We start from the raw sequence: 11,072 nt of genomic DNA on the forward strand, positions 1-11,072 counted from the left end.
AAATCTCATAAAAAATCCCCAACTCAAGTTCTACTCAATGGAGGTTGATCAAATGGTGGTGGAGACAATCACCACTGGAGGAACAAGGAGATCTAGCCGTGTACTTAGCAGAATGATACTCGACATCACCGATTTCAACAAGCAGGAGGACAAAACTTTAGGGGTAAAAATTATCAACTCTCTTGAAACTTGTGGGTTGTAAAATTTTTGCACCTTTAGATATGCTGGTTTTTACAAAGATGAGGTGACCAAGCTATATTTGCATGCTAGAGTTGAAAACAATTCAATTATTTCTATGGTGAAAGGAGTTGAAATAGAAATAAAAGTCGATGATTTTCGGAGGATATTTAATCTTGTTGAGTCAAATTTGCGGGTAGAGACTCATGTTTTTGACATCAATGCTACTTGGGCCAAGGTACGCGATGCCAACGCACCGCTAGCTCCTAAGATAAACGGCAATAAAAAGGACCTCAAAAAGGACTATGGACTCCTATTGGATATTATACACAAATGTGTTGAGTCTAGGTACTATTGCCGTGACAAATTGTCTAGGGAGAAGCTTTTGATCATGGATGTGATTTTGAATAATGTGTGTGTGGATTGGGGTGCATTTATATTTTAGAGGTTGTGTGATTCGCTAGTGAAGGCCAAGCCATTGATTGATGGTTGGTTTCAACAAGAAATTGGGTATGGATTTGCAATTGGAGAGATTCTAAGAACAAAAAATATAACCCTATCCAAAGCTAAACTTGTCACTAACCACAACTACCTCTTTCGACCGAATGCAACCGAACCAAAAATTCCCACCGTACCCAAGCTTACCCGAAAAAGAAAAACCTCAAACCCTTCCTTAGCTCTAAGACCCTTCATTCGTGAACCAAGCAATGAAGCATCCAACACCCTCGCAATAAGATCCAATGAAGAAACATCTAGCCACCCAATAACCACCCGACCCGCAACCTTGCCAAATCCAAACCTTTTTGTCCTTAACCTTCCCGTGCCGGTTGAAAGAGTTGATAGAGTGGAGGTTAATGTAGTTGAGAGTGATAGAGTTGAGGTTGGCAGTGTTGATGTTGTACCAACTATTGGGGCGGACAGTGCATTATTGGAGGAGTTTGAGCGTGCCAAAGCTTGGAGAGCTTGGAGATTGGGCGATCACAACAAGTTGGCCGAACAATTGGGCCAAATACCTTGGAACGGGAGGAACTTTTTTTGAGTTGGCTAGGTACTCATGATCTTGCCCAAGCCACACGATTTTCGGTTATTAATTCTTGTTTCATGACCAAGCTTGCAAGAAAGAAAAGAACCGAGAAAAATGTAATTGTTGAAGCCGCATCGGATGTGCCGATTGGAGAATTTGATCCAAATGACATTCGCCGGGCCACTATTAATTCGTTGGAAGAAATTCGAAGGGCTCCCGGAGAAGGATCTATGGCACGAATTGATGATGGAGGATTGCCGGAGTTAGACCCGTATCCTGCCACGTTTGGAGAAGAAAATTTAAGCTATGAGTCTTGCTTTCCTCATCCCGAAACGGAGATTACGGGATCAATTCAAGACAATGTGAGTGCACCAAGCCATCAAATTTCTTTAAATTTGGATGAAGCACATAATTTGCCTAGCTTGCCAACTACATGTGAGTTTTATGATCAAGATAACCCAAGGCCCCGTACCACTTTGATGCTTTGCTACAATAATGAGGAGGCTGAACCAAATCTTGCCGAGATAATGCTTACCACTCCTCAAGATGATTTTACTCACACAATGTTGAATCCAACACCACTAATGCAAGCCGAAACATTGTTCAATGTTCGAACCTTACGGGAGGAAATTGTTGGAGATGTTAAGATGATTCTTTAAGAGTCCACAGGAGGTTTGAATACCAAGATTGATACCATGGACACCAAGCTTGATGATTATCATAAGGATATGGTTGATCGTGCTTTGCAATTGTTCAATAGGCAAGGCCTATTGAAAAATGAAATTGATATGGCTAAGGAGGAGTTGAAAAATGAAGTGATGAAATTATTTGTTGAAATGGGCAAGTTGGGGTCCGAAACAATTTCAAGACTCAAGTTATTGGAGCAACAAATGAAGGGACTCTACAACAAACTCATATCAACATGGATCTTCTCGAAGGTGTTCGAGAAAAACAAAATTCTTCCTCGAAGAGCTTTCAAAAGTTTGTTAATGCTGCCGAAAAGGGGGAAGGATTAGCAAGTCATTTTGTACCTCAAGCTTATGCATATGCATCACAGTCGAGAGGACCAATGGTGGAACTAATTCGCCAACAACAACACCAAGAGGTTGAAGTGGACAAGGCCGTGTGAGCATGATTGATTATCTCAAAGGTACTTGTCCTAGTTCTAGCTCAACCTCGCATGATGTGTTACCACCTACGCCGAGTGCACCAATGTCGAAGCCAATTGCCACAAGAATGCAAAAATTACAAGAGCTTCAAACTGAGTTCGGACATCGGAGTGAACAAATGTGTGATGGCCGATCCTTTGATGAGTGCATTACTTGGCACGAAGCCGGCGTGTTGAGAGGAGAAAGCATAAGAGAAGCTTATGTCTACTACATCATTGGACAAGTGACTGCCCCGTACCAAAATAAGAACTACGACAATGACTTCAAGAAACTACGGGCGCACATCAATGCAAAACTAAGAGGGAGGTAAAAATTGTTTGACACATCTCATAATTTTTGGTGTATAAGTTATTTAGCTAGCACATTATGATCTTTTGGTACATTATGGGTTGAATATGCATGACAAAATTTGGTACCATACTTTTTATGTCTTAGCTATTTTTTTTTTTTTTTTTGTTTAGTATGTCACAAGATTTTAATTTAGACCTAGAACTAATATGTTACACGTATAAATGAGAAGGTAAATTTAGGGGGAAGAAAAATTCAAGTTAAAAAGAAAAATGCAAACCCCACGATCAAAGTCTCATGTATACGTTGAGGATTGTCCAAATAAAAATCTCAAAGTCTCAATTTTTGTTAAACCCGTTAATTGGCTAGTCGAAATAAAAGCAATTAAAAAAATTATTTTTCAAAAATTGACAAAGCCAAAATGACTTGGGTATAAGTTTCGGCATCATCAAAAAGGGGGAAATTGTTAGGAATAAATAGTAAATTTTGATGAGCCGAATGTATTTTTGAAAAATCAAGTAGGCCCCAATTTTATTCTATTTGAGTCAGTTTGAGTCTACATAGTATGGTGCACCCATATCATGCAACCCATGTACAAGTCTGGAAGATCATAATTTATTTGAAGAAGTTAAGCGGGATTATAGCTTTACACAATTATGATGCGGATAAGTTACCAAGAACCATGGTAGAGGAGTTGAATGATATGTGTGTAAGCTATGCCAAATGATACTAAGTTCAAATATCAAGATAAGAATTTTTACCTTGCTTGGGAGAGAAGCTACCACCGTATGGGAGACTAAGCAAGCCGTAGACTAGCTAGCTTGGGAGACTAACTTCAATGGAGACTAGGCAAGAAGGAGACTAACCACGAAGAAGGAGACTAACTAAGTTGGAGACTAAGTAAAAAGGAGACTAACCAAGATGAATGCACAAGTCTCACAGAAGCCATGCACCAGATAAAGAAATACACCAAGTATGGTGGAGACTAACCACGAAGAAGGAGACTAACTAAGTTGGAGACTAAGTAAAAAGGAGACTAACCAAGATGAATGCACAAGTCTCACAGAAGCCATGCACCAGATAAAGAAACACACCAAGTATGGTGGACCAAGTTCAAAGTCGAAACAGAGCATCTCACCATGAACAACTATGGAGTTTTTACAGAAGGTTCCAGTATATTATTCTACATGGATTTTCAAGGAGAAAATAACTGATATATTTTCATCTGAACATCAATCTTTTTACGCTGGAACCGGAGACGCTCGAAGGAGGCTGATTCATGGAGATATTGCTTCATACTCAAGCAAGAATCAACAGATGAATTATTTGATCAACTTGATATGTCAGAACATTAATGAAGGACAAGAAATGTAAAGCTTGTCGCGCCAAACTTATTCAAATTTTGGAGGCTACAAAATTCAATACACGGCAACGGGCAAAATATTCAAATCATCTAACAAAAGGCGAAAAGACTTCTACCTAATATTTCAGATCAAGTTGACAATTTTATTTTGATCAACTACATACGAAGATGGACGATCGAGATCGAAAGTTGATCAACGGGCAAATAGGTTTCATTGGCTATAAATTGCCCAAGTAGACTTGAATAGAAGCAGAAAGACAAGAATTCAACATATAGACCCCGATTGAGCGGTTTTCAAATTAAGTACGGCTAAGACATACAAGCAAGAGATACAAGCAATATTTTTAATTAGCCGAAAAGGGGAAACAGACTTCATAGAATTACATTCAAGTCTGAGTGAAGGGAAATTTTTATTCCTTTGTAATTTTCTCTACTGAGTGTAGAAAGAGGGCGGAGTAACTAGAGAGAGTGAAAAACCCCGGTTGAGTGTAGCTTTGTGCGTAGCACTCGTTGTAAAGGGCAGAGTAACAAGGGGAGCTTGTGAAAACCCTGTGAGAGCGTAACTTTGTGCGTAGTTCTTGTGGTGTAGGAGTACAGCTTGGTGCAAAGTACTTGGGAAGGCGGAGTAACAAGAGGAGCTTGCGAAAAACCTTGGAGGAGTGTAGCTTTGTGAGAAGCACTCGGAGAAGTGTCAGTGGACACTTATTCACTATTGTATCTGAGTGATCGAAGAATAGTGAATTTCCTACTTGAAGTGAAAGGAGAAGAGTGGAGTAGGAGAATTACACCATCTCCGAACCACTATAAATCTCTCTCTCTATTTACTTACTGCTCATATATTTCGTGCATGCTTATTTTAACTACGAACTAACCCGATTACGATTTATTACATATCTTTATCTGTCTGGGTTTAATAGTTCCCACGTTTTCATGCAAACCAAACTTTACGTACATCATCCTTGAACCATATCAAGTGTTTCTAACGTGTTGCATGTTTAGAATCTCTCTTTGAGCACCACACTAATTAAGCATAACAGTTTACCGCTACCTATTCCGCTGCACACTCTAAGTTGTTTAACTTGCTTATGCCTGTTACTTAGAGTTGAAACTACCAAAGTGTTATTTGCCTTGTATGTTTTTTGAAGAAAGTTAAAAAAGTTAGAGAAGTCTATTCACACCCCCCCCCCCCCCCCCCCCCTCTAGACTTCTCGCCACCCTTTCAGGACCAACAATAAAGAATTTCCTCAATCAAAATTTGATTCGAGTTTATTCGGGGTATAGAAAGATAAAACATTTTTGGGTTTTTTTTTTTTTTTACCTTTTTTGAATTGTTTTGGATTTTTCGATCCTTTTGCATAGCATAGAATAAATACTGCAAACTGAGTAAGAAAAGAACGGATTTATACAAACAAGTAATAACCCCAAACAAGAAATAAGTTTCTCTTATGGTAGGCTCCAAAGAAATCTCTTCTATAAGATTTTTTTAAGACAAAAGTTACATTCTCTCTTGGGTGGAAGGGTATTATTTGGCCAAGGGCTAAGGGTTATAATATGGGGGTACATCAAAGAAAAATAATCACAAAGAGGAATAAGTGCTTAACACTTATTTAAAAAAAAAAATTAAAAAGACACAAGGGGAACACAAAGGATAACACATACGTAGGGACAGGTTTAAAGGCTATAGGCTACAAAGAATGGCCTAAATCATTTCAATACATGTAAAAAATTAGCCTAAACCTGAGGAGTAATGGGACAAGCTCTAGTATGCCAACTAATGCTGGAATTCCACATAAACGTTCACTAGCACACGCACTAACCACTAGATTAAGAAATTAGTCCGGTTATTAGCGGGTGACAAGGATATTAACAAGAAAGATAGATTACGAATGTGTTACACTTTAATTTCATCTATGGCATAATGAAGTGCAGCAAGTTCCACCAAAACAAACCACCACCCGACACGAGAGAGCAAGTGCAATTAAGTGTCAAGACAAGCAGTTCATTAGAAATAAGGCATATGAGTCATTCAAGCAAGTATTCAAGTGAAGGTAACGAGCAACACAAATATAGAAAGTTTTACAATAAAGACAAGGAATAACAATTTTTGGGTGAAACAGGAAATGACTGATCTAAAACATTAGAAATAAAATACGAAGATAATACTAAATAAAACAACATGAAATACGAAAACAAGACTAAATATAAAATTAAAATGCAAAGACTAAGGAAAGGAAGGGAAATGCTTCAATCCTCCCCCCCACACTTAGAGAATTACATTGTCCCCAATGTAACAAAGTAAGTGAAGGAAAAGGAGTTGAAGTATTGCCGTAGGACCTTCTACTGGTCGGTATCCGGAGGTGGTGGTGGTGGGTAGTACCCCCGATAGAACTCCGGGATGTACTGAGGATCTTGCAGCCAAGGCGGTCTAGGTGGAAAGTTTGGCTGGAAGCCGAGATGGGCCTGATTCTGCCGGTGTATGGAGGTGCCCATGAACCAGTTCACCTCATCAGTTCTGCGCATGAAATCCTGCCAATCATGAGGGTAGGCAGGTGCAGGTGCAGGTGCAGGTGTAGCCATCTGTGGGGAAATCTCATCATCCCCCTCATCATCACCCTCATCATCGTCGTCTTCATCTTCCTCCTCTTCCCCGACTTGCTGTCCGGGCTTGTAGCGCTTTTCAATGTAATGCTCAGATAAAAAGGCCTGTGGAGCTAACCGGACCTCCTGAGACTCATCAATAGGAACCCCAGCCAGCTGGCAAAGATGTGTGATAAGGTAGGAATGGCCGAGGTAGAATCGTCCCTTCGCATCCGCAGCTTCACGGATATTGCCGTCAATGATACGGCCAATGTCTATGGTCTCGTGGTGCCGGATGCAGTAGGCAAGGAGCACCAAGTCCTTTTGGACATTCCCCTTGTGAGAATTGGGGACAAGCTTCGCCTTGATGAAGTCCAAGACGCCCTTGTCAGCAGGCCTGAAATACTTGTAATCCATGTGGGAGGCTACACCCCCCCGATATTCCATTCGGCCGTCGGGTGGAAGAATTTTGCAATCCGGTCTAGCCAACCCGGGTCCATGTGGCCGCGGCCCATGTCACGATGAAAGTAATCATCGCCCTCATAATTATTGGTGTCGTAGTATTCATTAATAGCTTCCACCGAGAAGTCTACCGATATTCCCCGGATAGTGCAGATATTGGTTTGGAGGCCATCCTTTACATTTGCATAAAATTCCCGCACTAAATTGCTAAATGCTTCCCCCGGTTGAGCAAGGAATTGGGGTCTCCAATTCCACACTTCCGGGACTACTATATGTGCGCCCCGTTCTTTCAGGACCGGCCGGGTAGACATCAACTGGTGATATCGTTGTGTCGCCGCAGCGGTTGCAAAATGCACATACGGTGCCATGTCTTGTGGTTGCCCCCGGGCTCGAGAAGATTCGGCCCTTGGCCTTTTAGAAGGTTGGCGGGCTCTGGGTGCCATAGGAGGAACCTACAAAATACAAAATTAAAACAACAAATCTCAAGTACTTGATCAAGCATTCATAGCCAAAGTATCAAAATTGTGTCTAAGGTTCCCAAACATCTCAATAGCGGGCACAAAATTCACTTGGGCGTTTAAGCAAGCACCTTGTGGGCATAAAATTACAAAGTATATTTATGAACAATTTGACAAGTTTAACAACATCCCAAAAGTGTATTACACCATCAATTTATGGATACAAACATATTTAGACTATATTAAGCACATCAAGATTCTCAAATTGTTCAAAATTAGGCAAGAAACTCATTTAGGCAATTTATCAAACACCTTGTGGGCATGAACTTTAACACTACGTTTATGAAAAATTGACCTATCAAAATCATCCCACAAGTTCACCACACAACAAATCAAAGATACCCATCATAAATAGCAAGTTCTACACTCATCCTAGACTAAAATAAAGAATTAAAACTCACAAAATAAAGCGAAATAGAATTCAAACAACAAACGGATAAAACCTAGGAAATTAAATTAAAATTTGAGTGCAATGGTTCCAAATGTAGCAATATCAACATATTTATAGCAACAATCAATCACTAACAATCAACAATAAGCAATCTATCCATCAAAATTTCGAGATTAGGGGAAAAATTCGTGGGTAGGGCACCTACACAAAAAATAGAGCAAAAAGCACCTCAAAATCAAGAAATTAAAAGTAGAAAAGAGTGTTGATGTTACCTTGTAGCTTTAGGGAGTGAGTAGAGAGAAGAATTTGAAGCAATTGGACCTTGAGTGTCTTGGGCGAGGGTTTTGCGAGGGAAGGTCTTGGAGAGTTTGAGAAGATTTTTAAAAAAAACCTGTTGTTCGCGTTTTTAAGGTTCTGTTCTGTCTCGTCTCGACGCGTCGAAAAATTCCTGTAGGGAATTTTCCGAGATGGGGTAGATTCGACATGTCGAGGCATGGTCTGGTGTTAATATTAGTGTTACCTATTACTTAGAACTGTGATTATGTGCATTATGTTAATACATCAACATCAACTAGGGTTACATATTACTTAGACTTGTGTTTATTCTGATATAAGATTATTTACATTAGTGTTTTCAGTTGCTATACCTTATCATAGGTAACCGCTATTCTTATACTAAACATTATGTGTATTCTAGTTGTATATTATGTGTATTACTTCATAACATTATGTACATTATACATTTGCACCCCTGTAAAATTCTCAATCCCAATCTACTGCCTGTTTGGTGTTAATATTAGTGTTACATATTACTTAGAGTTGTGTTTATGTGTATTGTGTTATTATAGAAATGTCAACCACTACAACCACTAATCCCCGGAGATCTCCAAGAAAAGAGAATATTGCACCTACATCAACACCTCCAATCAATACTGATCCTTCGCTACGAGAAATTGACAGAGAGGGTAAACGAAAGAAAAATACTGCTACTGCATCAAAAGGTACTGAAACATCTTCTGAACCAGCAAATGTTGAAATCAGAACAGGTACTAATGATGACCCCAAACAGCCTGCTGCCAAAAAACAAAAGAAAACCCACACCAGTACAACTGCCGAACATAAGAAAACCCCAAAGAGGATAAGAAAGGAGGAAAAATAGAAGAAGAAAAAACCAAAACACAGTGATTACTTAGCTATTAGGACCTCCCCAAAGCAGCTTTGTGCACTTGTGAGCAGTTTGAGCCCGGAACAGCACCAAGTTGTTCGAGATATGGGATTTGGATCCCTTTTAAGTGCAACACTTTCTTCATATGATGGTGAACTTCTGAGATACCTTCTTGAGCGATTTGATGTTGGTAGATGCTCGATATATATGGAAGAGGAAGAGCTCCTTCTAGGAAATGATGATGTACATTCAACACTTGGTATCCCCAGAGGCCAACAGACTGTTATAGAGGCTGAAGTAACGAGTAAAGACCAACAGTACAAGCGCTTGGTTGCACTTTGGAGAGAACGGTGGGGTGTAAAGACAGGCACACCAACAACAAGCCAGATGCTGAATGGCATCATTACGAGGCGTGATCATGGCGACATGTTCAAATGTGACTTTATAATCTACACTGTTTCCACATTGATAAGAGGTTTCAAGAACATGTTTTGCAACTACAGGCTCCTCTATTCACTGCAAGATGTCAGCAAAATCCAAGACTTCAACTAGTGTGCTTACACAATAAGATCTCTTGTTGACACCACCTCAACATGGAGAAGCAAGCGTGAGGCAGCTTTCACCGGGCCTGCAACCTTCCTAATGGTATGCACTTTGTATATTGTCCTACAACTTTATGTGTATTCTTGATATACATTATGTACACTAGTATTGCACCCGTGCGATGCACGATCAAAATTTAAATAACATTATTTTTATCAAGTTTTAAAAATAAATTGTAATTATATAATGTATTAATTTGAGTATAAAAACATTAGTAAACAAATAAATAACAGTTGTATATCCTTCAAAAAAACAATAATAGTGTATATAATTTTAACAATACAAATTGTTGAACACTTGATGATAAAACACATTTACAGTAGAATATAAATATTCTTCAAAATCACTACATGCCATAATTTTATGTCTTTTGTAAACTATACTAACCTTATACACAATATAATCAAACTCTTCAATATTTAAAAATGAATTTAGAACACTAAATGTTTATTAAAAAAATATGTAACACGCACACATATATTTTTTACTTTATAATTCATTAATAACTATAATGAATTATTAATGACCATTATTTTAATATTATAAACAAATAAAATACAGGCATAATATTTTAAATATAAATAAAAGAAATAGTTTCATTAATACATAAAATTTAAAAATAACACATTACAATATGTTTGGCCCAAAACATTTTCATATAACTTACATATTACAATTCAACCTAATCCAAAACTCATTTTATAAACAAATCAGATTTAGACTAATTATTTTTCAAGTCCATTTGATTACCCAAGCCCAACCCAAAACTAAACCCTAAACCTATATTGGTATCTATATAAACTGAAAATGATTCAAAATCATTTCATCCGACAAAAGAAAGTGTTGCTTCTTCTCCTCTGATCTCCTCTAATTAGAGTTTTCTTCTCTCCCACCAGCTTGTCTTCTTCGTCCGATCAAAAGTCACTCCCCGCAACCAGCTCTTCAAAAACATCAGGTGTCCTTGTCTCCCCTATGGCAACGTCCGGCTTCTCATCTCTTCGACCGTCCGTTCAACAGTAACCAGCTCTTCAAAAACATCAGGTGTCCTTGTCTCCCCTATGGCAACGTCCGGCTTCTCATCTCTTCGACCGTCCGTTCAACAGTAACCAGCTCTTCAAAAACATCAGGTGTCCATGTCTAGATCCCCTATGGCAACGTCCGGTGTCCAAATTCACTACGGAAACGAACTGGCTCTTCAAAAACGTCCAGTTCCCCTACGGGAACGATGTTTTTCTCTCGTCTGTTCAACAAAACAGCGCAGTGGGTGGAAAATCGTTACCGAAAGTGGATAAATCCAAAAAGGAAATAATAGTACTACCAATTTACGATAAGCTT

The sequence above is a fragment of the Ipomoea nil genome, unplaced genomic scaffold, assembly GCF_001879475.1.
Source record: "Ipomoea nil cultivar Tokyo-kokei standard unplaced genomic scaffold, Asagao_1.1 scaffold1259, whole genome shotgun sequence".
NCBI classification, from domain to species: Eukaryota; Viridiplantae; Streptophyta; class Magnoliopsida; order Solanales; family Convolvulaceae; genus Ipomoea; species Ipomoea nil.